Source organism: Lissotriton vulgaris, chromosome 3_1 (genome assembly GCF_964263255.1).
Source record: "Lissotriton vulgaris chromosome 3_1, aLisVul1.2, whole genome shotgun sequence".
NCBI lineage: Eukaryota > Metazoa > Chordata > Amphibia > Caudata > Salamandridae > Lissotriton > Lissotriton vulgaris.
Genome location: NC_141689.1, coordinates 1,408,804,752 through 1,408,816,688, shown reverse-complemented (window position 1 = coordinate 1,408,816,688; position 11,937 = coordinate 1,408,804,752).

Below are 11,937 nucleotides of genomic sequence, written 5' to 3'. Positions count from 1 at the left end.
GCACTCCCTCGCCACGAATTACTCCCACTGTCCGCTGGCAGTTGACACCCCTGCCCGCCCCCCTCCCTCTGCCTCGAAACATATCTACACTACATGGCACAGGCGAGAGGAGGGCACAGACATCAAACCACTCCTCGCTCGGCCAGGCGGCCTGTGCTTAGGAGGAGGAGTGTCAGCAAGCAGCTTACCCCATTGACCAAGGCCTCCAAGACAAATAAGCGCAGGTGCGCTAAAAGTATATTAAAAAAACAAAGTGAAAGCGTTTCACTTCCGAGAGCGAGCCGCGCCAGGAGCGAAAATTGTTACGATATGGCGCCGCGCGCTCCCGCAAGTGAATCGCCACACTTGCACGCGTTTCCATTGAAGGCAATGGAAAGCGTGCACGTTTTTGGCTGAAAGCCGAAGCCATTCCAAAAGGTCTTTTTGCCTATGCAGCACATGCCCGCTGCATAGGCGAGACCTAAAAAGGATAAGTTCAAAATGCTCAAGCTTGCCCAAGTTCTGTCTGCCCTGGACCTGGGAGACTAGATGGAAGCATTGTACTTTTAAGATGCATACTTTCACATTATCATCCTGCCTGCCCACAGACGTTACCTGTGGTTCACAGTGGGCCAAGAGTACTTTTCAGTATGCTGTGTTCCCTTTTGGCCTCAGCAGCACCCTCTGGTGTTCATAAAAGTGATGGCAGTTGTTGCAGCTCATGTGCGGAGGTCGGGGGTTCAGTCTTACCCCACCTTGACGATTGGCTGTTAAAGCAGGTGTCTCCCACCTTCAGACTACGGAGATCCTTGGGCACTCTCTGTGGTTTACTATCAACATGCTGAAGTCGTACTGGACTCCCTTTCAGACACTCCTTTTCATCTGAGGCTTTCTGGACACAGTGCAGTTTCAGGTCTATCCTCCTAAGTGGTGGGTCCAGAATATTCAGGCTAAGATTCTGATGTTTCAGCCTCTATCTTGGATTTCAGTGAAACTAACTCTGAGGCTGTTGGATTTCATGGCCTCCTACATTCTGTTAATTACTCATTGGCATATGCAGCCGCTTGAATGGGACCTGAAGTCCCAGTGGGAGCAGCATCAGAGCAATCTCTCCGACATGGTCCAGATCTCAAACAGAACAGCAAAAGATCTGAAGTGGTGGCTACCCAACCAAGATTAGGTCAGTTGCAGACCCCTCTCCCTTACCCAACCAGAGCTGACTGAAGTGACAGATGAATCACTCCTGGGTCGGGGCAGCCATCTGGAAAAGGTAGCTATCAGAGGACTCAGGTCTCTGGCGGAGTCTGGGCTCCACTTCAACATATTGGAGTTTGGGGTGAATGACTTAGTACTGAAAGTCTTTCTTCCTTTGATCTAAGGAAGCCAGGTGTTCACAAATAACATCACTGCCATGTGGTACCGTAACAAACAGGCCACGGTGGAGTTGTGGACCCTCTGTCAAGAGGTCTTGTGTTTCTGGACATGGTTGGAACATAGGGCATTTTCCTGGTGGTTCAACACCTGGTGGGCTATCTAAATGACAGAGCGGACTAACTTAGCAGAAGATGCCTAGCAGATCGTGAATGGTGTCTCCAACCGAAGGTGGTGCAAGGTCTCTTTCAGCAGTGGGGAGAGCCTTGATTAGATATGTTTGCCACTGCCGAGAATGCACAATATCAGCAGTTTTGTGCACTACAGTTTCCAAGGCGACTTTTGATTCAAGATGCTCTAGTCTAGAGTGAAGCTCCAGCCTCCTGTGTGCCTTTCCACCAGTACCACTCCTGCCCAGAGAAGAAAAGATCAGGGATGAACAGGCCTAAGTCATTATTGTGGCTCGGGACTGGGCAGTGTGGTTCCGTGGTCCCGAATTGGGTTCGATAGTTCCAAAACCCGATTTATAAAGATCGTCGGAAATGGACGATTTTGGTCTCGACAGACCGCAAATGGCGAGTGTAACGTGTCTGAGTGTTTTCGTATGAATCAATATAGGAGAACACTCTGCATTTGAGGATTTAGTCTGAACCCTTGGGTTCCATTTTGTATGTGGCAGCCATCTTGTGTGGTTGCCCTAACATAGGCCCGATGATTGTGGCCGAACGAGTCCTTGACACGTACGCCTTAGCTGACTTCTGGTTGACCTGGCCGAACTGACTCCTCGCCTGGGGCGAATCCCGCTGAGCCAGTTCCTTGTTCAGCAGCTGGCCTGATAAAGATCAAAGGGCAGGACGTGCCCAGAGTTTATGGCACACTGTTCCCACTCCTCTAGCTCCTTTCCATCTGTTTCTGCCTTTCCTTTGCGACATGTTCATCGATCTGGGTTGAAGGTCTTATGATGGGTTTGTCCAGCCTGATCAAACAGGAAACTAAGCATGTGTGCGATCGTTTTGGTGGGCTGGACAACGGAAAGTGGGATTAACTTTGACTGTTGTCCTTCGTTACTTTTTGAAATGCTACTTAATCATTGGTCAGTTTGTATGCACCAAATGTAAATTGTAATGCTGCCAGAGGCGTAATTTTCGGCATAAAAGACCGAGTTTCGTTCATTGAAGTGGTGCAGTCTCTGTCGAACTACCCGTATGTACTTCGTAGACCTCTGTCCCTGGTTGCAACCAATAAACTTTGGTCTTTGACGTCATCAAGAAGTATCCCGTGTCTCTGTTTGCCAAGACAGGGGAATCCGGGGTCTTTGAGTGTTGCCCTGACACCGCTGGGTTATTGTAATAGTATCGGTTCCGAAAAACCCAGTACCTCAGCACGGAGTCTGGTATCCCAAGCTGCTGTGCATGACCATTGGTCTTCTAGTTGGGCTGCCTACTCGAGAGGATCCTCTGTCACAGCAACACGGGAGGGTCTTGCACCCGAACCTACGCACCCACCACCTTCATGCATGGAGATTGAGGGACGACAGTTGAGAGCTTTTGATGTTCCTCCCAAAGTCGGTATTGTTATTCTGATAGCTAGGCATCACTCCACCAAGTCGGTTTACACTTGCTTTTGGAATAAGTTTGTGTCCACGGTGTGCTTCCCATAACGTTGACCCTCCTGTCTGCACCTTTATCCAAGGTTCTCTTGTTTGCTGTATCTTTGGCCCAGCAGGGCTCTGCTCTAGGCACAGTTAAAGGTTATCTCTGCATTTTTGCAGTTGCCGGACCAACCTTCTCTCTTTGTCACCTGTTGTGGTTAGGTTACTTAAAGGTCTGCAGTATATGTTTCCCACTATGCCATTTATCATGCCTCAGTGGTACCTCGACATGGTCCTCACCTTTCTCATGTCTGCATCATTTGAGGATCTGAATAATTGCCTTCTTAGCTTATTGACCATCAAGACTACCTTTTTAGAATCCGTAACATCGGTCAGAAAGTTAACAAATTGTAGGCACTATGTGCACCCACTTTATTTCACCTTCCACCCAGAAAAGCTTGATCTCCGGACACATACCTCCTTCCTTCTCAAGGTTGTGACTCCCTTCAATGTAGGCCAGAACATCATCCTACCTACCTTCCCTGCTCCGCCTCATCCCTCCAAAAAGGAGACGAGACACCTTTATCCGGACCCAAAAAGATAGTTGTTGTTCTACCTTGACCGCACAAAAGAATTCTGAGTGGACTATCATCTCTTCGTGGGCTTTGTAGGGCCAAAAAAAGGGACGTGGTGCAGAAAGGGACCATCTCGAGATGGATCCTTCTATGTATTAAGATCAGCTACGCATTGGTCAAGAAGCAATCCGCTGAGGGCTCACTCCACTAGAGCCAAGACACGACCACTGCATTAGAATGCCGTGTCCCAGTCCTGGACATCTTTCAGGCAGCAAAGTGGGCTTCACTGCAGACGTTCACCATGCACTATTGCCTGGACAATCAGGTCCGTTGGAATAGGTAACATAATTTTAATGTTATCCAGTCTGCGCCACTATGAAAAAAACTGAGGGGACTGTTTTTCTGATAGTGTAGTGATTTCACATTTAATATGTTCTAAATTTGTTGAAATTCCATCTTTAATAGAATTCTAATAAACAAGTCCTAAACGTTTAATACATTTAGAACTCCATGTGATGCCATAATCTATAAATATATATTTGAAACTATATTTATTAAGAGGCATGACATCTGGTTTATCACCAATTTAATTTATATCCTGATACATCAGAATAAGACTAATATTTGAAAGAACACTTGAATTGTAGTGTTAGGGTTAGAGACATATAGCAATGTTATCAGCAAAAGCTATAAACTTAATGTATACATTTGTAAACTTAATTTTTACATCTGTCTGTTTAAAACTACAAAACTATTGGATCTGTAAATAATTTCCAAGAAGGGTTCAAGGGTCAAGATGAAAATTAAAGGTAACAAAGGACAAACTTGTCTGGTGGTACTCTTCAAATCGAAATAAACGGATTGCAGGCTATTATTAATATGGAAGGTTTTGGCAATGTATGAAGTAAACTAATATTTTTAAATCATAGGGTTAAAGCCATGCCATTGCAAAGCTTTCAACATAAAATTCCGATTTCTCGCCGTCAAGGGTTATAGCTGGTAGCAGTGTGGTTCTTATTGTGTCCTTATATATTATATAATATTCCCAACTGGTCCATACCAAAGAAATCTCAATCCACACAATTAAGTTTCTAGAGCAAAGATTTCACAACCCGTATTAATAACAGAGATGGATCTATAATTTTTAGAGGAAGTTAAATCTCAAGTGTTGATAAAAGTGACTATTATTTTTGCATAACAATCTTGGTGAACCAATTATAGAATTCAATAGAGAAGCCATTGGGGCCTGGTGCCTTACCTTGAAGTATTTTAGAGATCACATTCTGTATTTCAGTGGTAGTGATTTCTTTTTCCAAAGATCAAAGATCTACAATCTGTTCAGGGCATCTTGTTGAAAATTAAAGAAATTGACCTAGTTGTTTGATGAAACTTTTTCACCAAGTGCGAGGTCTCATACAGTGTTTTGAGACCTTCAAATTGGCAGGGTGCCCCTGCCAATTTGGATCCAGTTTCCTTTTTTCAGAGGTTGTGGTTATGAGTGTGGTAAGGGTATGAATGTGTGAGAATGTTGTGACGGACTGTTAGTTACCAGGGGTATAACTATTTGTGTGAATTGATTTCTTTTGTATATAGCTGTGTATTATGCTTATATTTATGCATCTCTTTTTTCCTTTGTATGAACTATGAAATTGTTCATTAACTGAATATCTTAAAAAACTTTTTTATTTAAAAAGGAATGTTCCATTTTGAGCAAATATGAGAAAAGAATAATTATAAAAGAAATGATAACTTGAAAATAATGAATACAACTTTACACTCTTTTAGAAAATGAATAAGATTGTTGTGTATTTGTCACCCATATTACATTAAACATTGGATATATATCTACATTGAAATATTGTGGCCATTGAGGGAAAACTGTTCTTCTTGCTGTTTTTTTCATTCCCCTCCTTTCCCTGGCCAAATTTAGTTCTGAGGGGGTCCCATTAAAATTGCTATTGGGGCCTGGTGCCTTACCTTGAAGTATTTTAGAGATCACATTCTGTATTTCAGTGGTAGTGATTTCTTTTTCCAAAGATCAAAGATCTACAATCTGTTCAGGGTATCTTGTTGAAAATTAAAGAAATTGACCTAGTTGTCTGATTAAACTTTTTCAGGAGTGTAGATCTAATTATAACAATCTGTAAAGATAGTTGGCTAACATTTTGCTGGCTTTATAACAACCATCAAAATACTTTGCATTTACTTTTAATAAAGTACCCAAGGCACTTTCAATGGAGTTTTAATTAAATTCTACCTTTACCTTAGTAAAATGAGTTAAGTTATTTTTGTTAGAGAAATAATATTCATGTTCAGTATTTTTCATTAACTTTAACAAAGAAGAAGAATCCTGGTTATCCCTCCTCTTCTTTGTAGCCACATAGTTAATATTGAAACCCCTCGCTGTCCCTTTAAATGCGTCCCATATAAACGTACAATCAGATTATTGACCATTGTTTATTTGGAAGAACTCATTAGAAAACCAAATTCCCTAAAACAAAGTTTGTCATGTAATAATGATTTATTAAATATCAGCCTAATTGAGAGCGGATTATCAGACAACAAATCTAAATGAACAATAACCAGGTCGTGAACAGAAATAATATCTCAATTGTGGGTATTTACCACAGATATCATAATATTGTAACTCAGAAATAAGTAATCAAACCTTGATCAACATGATGTGCAGGGGCAAAATACTGTAACCAATGAGGTCAGGGTTACATGCACTCCAGGCATCAACTAATCCTTTGGAGGGTACTTTTTTAGAGGAGTTTTGCATTTTATATTTTAAGATCGGTCTATTAAAGTATTGATGAGTTAGTTACATTCCTGACCAAGTATGAGGTTTGCATTCAGACAGTACATCAGGTATGCTGAGAAATGTTGCTGAATTGTAGATTCACCCCATTAGGACCATAAATATTAAATATGGATAGAGGGTTATTATATATCATAAGGTTAAAAAATAACCATTTATTACTGATGAACTTCCACTGCTATCTGATGTGCATTGTAATGGAGATGTTTTGTTCTAATAAAAAGACTATTAAAAAAAAAAGTAAAAAAAATAACCATTTACCATCTTCATCCCTTCCTTCTGATTCTACATTAGGACCTAAAGATTTGTGAAAAAGAACACCTTCATTTGTAATATTCTTAACAAAGGAACACAATACCTGTCCCACCCATTTTTTCTTTAAATAATGAATATCCTTATCCAATAAGTAAGTTATTTTCGATGAAGCAATTTGACATCCCAACCTTGATAAGGGATTACGAACTCTTTTTTGATGGGATTACAAAGACCTTTAATATTCCAGGAAACAATACGAAGGTTACTCATAATACAAACAAGATGATAGAGAAATGTGGAGAAAAGTTAATTCAACTGTATAACATCAATGAATATTTGAAACAGGTGGGCAGCCAATACAGAAAATATGCTAAAGTTTGGAGAAAAAGAAAAAAAGGTGCTATAATTTAGAATGAAAAATGAGAAAAATAACCCCCAGGAAATAGGGAAAGAAATATAGTAAGAAGTCAGCAAAGCCACAACCATGATAACAGAACATAAATAAAGCGAAGCAATACATGTGAAGGTGGCGGAACACCACAAACACAATAATGAAAAGAGAATAGTAGTATAGGAGATACAATTTATTAGGGAGGCCAAAATACATTAAGCGCTCTGGGAAAAAAAAAATGTAAACACTTACCAAATTGGGAAGGAGAGAAAACCTGATTGGCTAAAAGGAGTTAAAAAATGATGACACATATGGTACAACTATCCACATGTTAACAAGCAAGAATCCTGGAAGAAGAAACAAAGTGAGATGGGGATAAAATCATAATAGACAAGACACAATATCTCAAGCTAACATTTGAAAATTAAATTAGCACAAAAACATAAAATTTTGCAAATTTTCATTGCTTCTCCCCCATGTATATGAATAAACTTTGTACATTGATTGGGGGTTTCAGATCGCGTGGTTTTGCCTTTAAATGTGACCTTAAGCAAATTTGGATAAATCGGTCTAAATCTAGCATTCTTGGACCAAACAGCTGCACAAAAGAACTGGACGCATATCAAGGAACTCTTTCAGTCTGTTTGCCATTACTTTTGGGGCATCCTGGGTGAAGCAGATCTTGTGACCTGACCAAAGCATTTGTTTTCTTTGTTTAGCTGCTAAGGGCACCTTTGCCAAGTCAGTTAACTGTAGGACAACAATAACACCTCTGGGTCTAACAGAAGAGCAGATGAAGCAGATTTGTACCCAATGCAGTGTTCTGTTGGTTTATCGGATGATTTTGGCTTGAATATACAAACAAGTTTATGGATGTTGTAAGAAAACAAAGCAAACCAGAACCTTAAGCAATTCCATACATTTGTAGATTGATTTGTCTGTTATGATTTGCTAGGGCTTCTGTTTGTTTTTTAAGAAGATGTTTTCCCCATCAAATCAACCTGACCCACAATATTCTGAGAATCACTTTGTTCTACTTTCAAGACCCTTGATTCCAGATTCAGCTATTTTTTCCTCAATTTTTTGTAAAGTGATATATTTTTTTCAATAACTGGTTTAGAAATTGTCATTTTATCCATGAGTTCTTCCATAGTAAGTAAAGTTGGTGACTTAACTATTGATGTACAATCTTTCTTTGATCTTTTGGTGCCACCACCAAGAACGTCTTTGCAAGCAAGGACTAGCTGCCATGGTGGTAAGAGGTTTAGGAAAAGATGATTTAAGATTATCAATTGTAATTAGTGCGGATATGGCACCAGTAACAGTTTCAAAGACTGGTCTGCAGAGTTTTTGTGAACCAAGATACTTGTTCATTGATGAAGTTGATTGGCTTTGTCCTGCTCATTAAATTTGAGAAGCTGAGTTGCAAATGGTGTCAGAGTGAAGTTAACAAGAAAAAGGGATGATCAATAATTATCCTATTAGGTAAGAAAGAAAACAAAGCAGCCTGAAAGAGACACTGTGAAAGCTGAATATCCAATTATTTGAATACTGAGAAATGTATATGAAATAAGTTTATAGTTAAAATGGGACACCAGGGTGTGAGCTGGAGGACGGAGGAGGGCACAACAGTTTCATGTGCAACAACCAAGTTATTTATTAGTATGTTTTGTGTTTCTGCCATTTCTATCATCTGTATACTCCATTCATCCTTGCGAGCTCCAATGGTATACAGCTGTACCATTTTTCTGACAATAGTCTGTATTCATGTATGGCCCCGAGACGATATTGGGTAAAAAAAAAAAAACAAATAAAGTCTGTTGTTAAAAAACAAATAACAATTAGGACACCATCTTTAGCCAAACTGTGAGAAATAACATATACTGTGAGGCATAAGAAAGGCATCAGTTTAATGTGACAAAATGGTGATAATGAGCATACCGAGCTACCAAGGGAGTTAAAACGGTGCCTTAAAGAAAAGATGACCTCAATAACAAGGTTTAAAATAATGAGAATGAGCAAACCTTCTGACAAATTATGTTTGAAAAAATATTGACAAAACCGAAAAAGGAGATTTGAGGAGCCTTCAAGAACACCACTAATTCGAGTTTCCGCATGTATGCTGAGGTCTGTACACATTATGATGTGTTAGAAATTAAAATTGCGGCGGCCGTAACGGAGGAGAGCCATCATAACCCGGGCGAGCAGGACCAGGATCAAAGGGAAGGTCCAAAAAGACTTACTAAACCGTTCCTCTGCAACTGCTGCAGAATGTCTGAGCCACTCAAGAATGAAGCAGGAATGCCAGAATGTCAATACTTGGGTCCGGTGTGAAGGAGCAGCCATTTTGTGAGCACCTAAACCACGCCCTCTCATCAGCTGCCATTTTGACCTGGCCAGAGTTGCTCGAGTTCCATATTTTAAGCATAGACTGATGATTAGTATCTTTCCTCTGAATTTGTAGTAGTGATTTGATAATTTTCCTCTTTGTGTATTTGCTTTTGTCTTTAGCATGGCAGAGAAAAGTGAATTGCTAATTTTCCACTTTGTGTAGTTGCTTTTGTCTTTAGCATGGCAGAGTAAAGTGAATTAGCAATAGAAATGTGTTATATATGAATATGCATTAATCACTACAAAGGATTAATTTGGATCGCAATGAACAGGCACCAGTAAGCCTGTGCAGATTAATGCCATTGTACTGGAGAGCTTGACTTCAATTAACACTGAGCACACATCAGGGCAAATGCGCAGATTAATCTCTTAATGGAGATATTTCTTTTGATAACAAGTAAGCATGCCAAATACTTGTTTTTTTGCTTTTTCCTAGGACCTTTTTAAGTTTGGCTCATCCAGATCTTTTGTCAGGAGGATCATGGAAAAAAAACACTAATTTGCAAAGCTTACGGTTCAGGCTTTTTATTTGAGAAATTGCTTAGTATTTGATGGGCAGCTTTGTATGAGACTGTATGAATGGGGGTATCAGGAAATGTAGGACTTATGTGAGTGAATGGGTACATGGATGAATAGATAGGTGAATGAGCAACAGGAGATGAGAATAACATCTTGCCACCAAAATTGTTATATTCATACACATTGACTCATCCATCCATCCATGCACTCATCTAGCCATGTCTACGTATACTCACCCATTCATCGATTCATGCTGTCTCCCTTGCATTCTTGCCCCTCTTGAAAAAGCACTCTCTTGACCCTATGTGCCCTGGAAGCTACCACCCTATTTCCCTCTTGCTAGTATGGCCAAAGTCTGTGAAGAACTAGTGAACAGGCAGCTGACGGAGTTCATAGAGGATGTTGGCCTGCTCCATCCGGCTCAGTCGGGATTTAGGGCCAACCATAGTACCAAACTCGCCTTGGTGGAAGTCTCAGATCATCCAGATGCTGGTGGGAGGGCAGCCTTGATTTTGCTTGACAGCTCGGCGGCATTTGATACAGTTCCTCATTCACTATTGCTGACCAGATTGGTTGAGATAGGTATCACTGGTACAGCCTGGGGCTGGCTTAAATATTTTCTGGAGGACCGCATGCAGCAGGTCTGGCTTCCTCCAATCTCGTCCTTGCCCCAGAGGTAGACACGGGGAGCCCACAGGGTTCTTCCCTGAGCCCTCTCCTCTTTAATATTTATGTCACTCCCCTAGTTGAATTGGCAGAGGATCTGGGTGCTAAAATCATCGCTTATGCTGATGACACCCAGCTTCTGTTCACTTAGAGCAAAAATGAGGATTCTGTTGATGCTGCCCAAAAATGCCTGACTTCAGTTTTTCACTGGTTGTCCTCGGCGCAGCTCAAGTGCAACGAAGAAAAATCTGAAATCCTTCTCTTCGGGAAGTTTCCTCCCAATTTTAGAGAAACACTCTGGCCGCCAGGATCAGCCCTACCAGTGTCGAGTGCGCTCCCCGTAAAAAATCTGGGGATATGGTTTGAGCAGAACCTAACCTTCTCTACACGGATTAAGAAGCTGACCGGTACGTGTTTTGGGCTCTTAAAAACTCTCAGAACATTTCTTCCTCTCCTGCCTAGAGCGGCAAGGGAAATGGTCTCCCGGGCCCTTATTCTATCTCGGATAGTTATGCAAACGCGCTGTATACTGGCATTCCAGGCTATCTTATAAATAGGTTGCAGGTAGTCCAGAATGCGGCGGCCAGGCTCCTTCCTGATATTCCCGCTAGAAATTGTGTGAGACAACATCTGAGAGCACTCCACTGGCTGCCTGTAGCGGAGTGGGTGAAATTTAAATCCCTTGTTTAGCCCATCATGCGCTTCACGCCTTGGGTCCAAGCTATCTCCAAAACCGCTTTTCCTTTTACGTTCCTTCAAGACCACTCCGTTCTTTGCACCTACTTCTGGATATGGTTCCCCGGTTCCCTGCTACAAAGGATGGGTGGCTGCACCCTAAGTGTGAGGGCAGTTCTGGCTTGGAATGCACTCCCGCTTGCTCTTTGTAGTATTCAGGACCTTGCCCTGTTCAAGAAAAAATTGAAAGCCTTCCTCTTCAACTAAGCTGACCAATTACCTCCTATTAAGGCTCGCGCCGGGACACTCTGGTAGTATCCGAGCGCAGTACAATTAGAAATAACATAACATTTACGCACACACTCATCCATCCATTTATCCACCCAATCACTCATCCATCCACCCTTTCACTCCTTTTACGCACTCAAAACCCTGAAGTAACAAAATTGTCCGTAAATGAAAAGGCACTTATTATAAAAACAGACACACTGCTTGTCGAAATGTTGCCAACATGCACCTCCACGGGATATTTACCCAGTGCTCCATTTACAGACAAAATCAACATCTGAAAAGTGACATTTTATCTCCACTCTCAAGACCTCCTAACAGAGAATAGAATGTTCATAGCATTTGTTGCTGTTGATACACATGCTCTACATACTCCTATCTAGTGTTAGGTACGCATATTTAAAAGTTTTCTTTG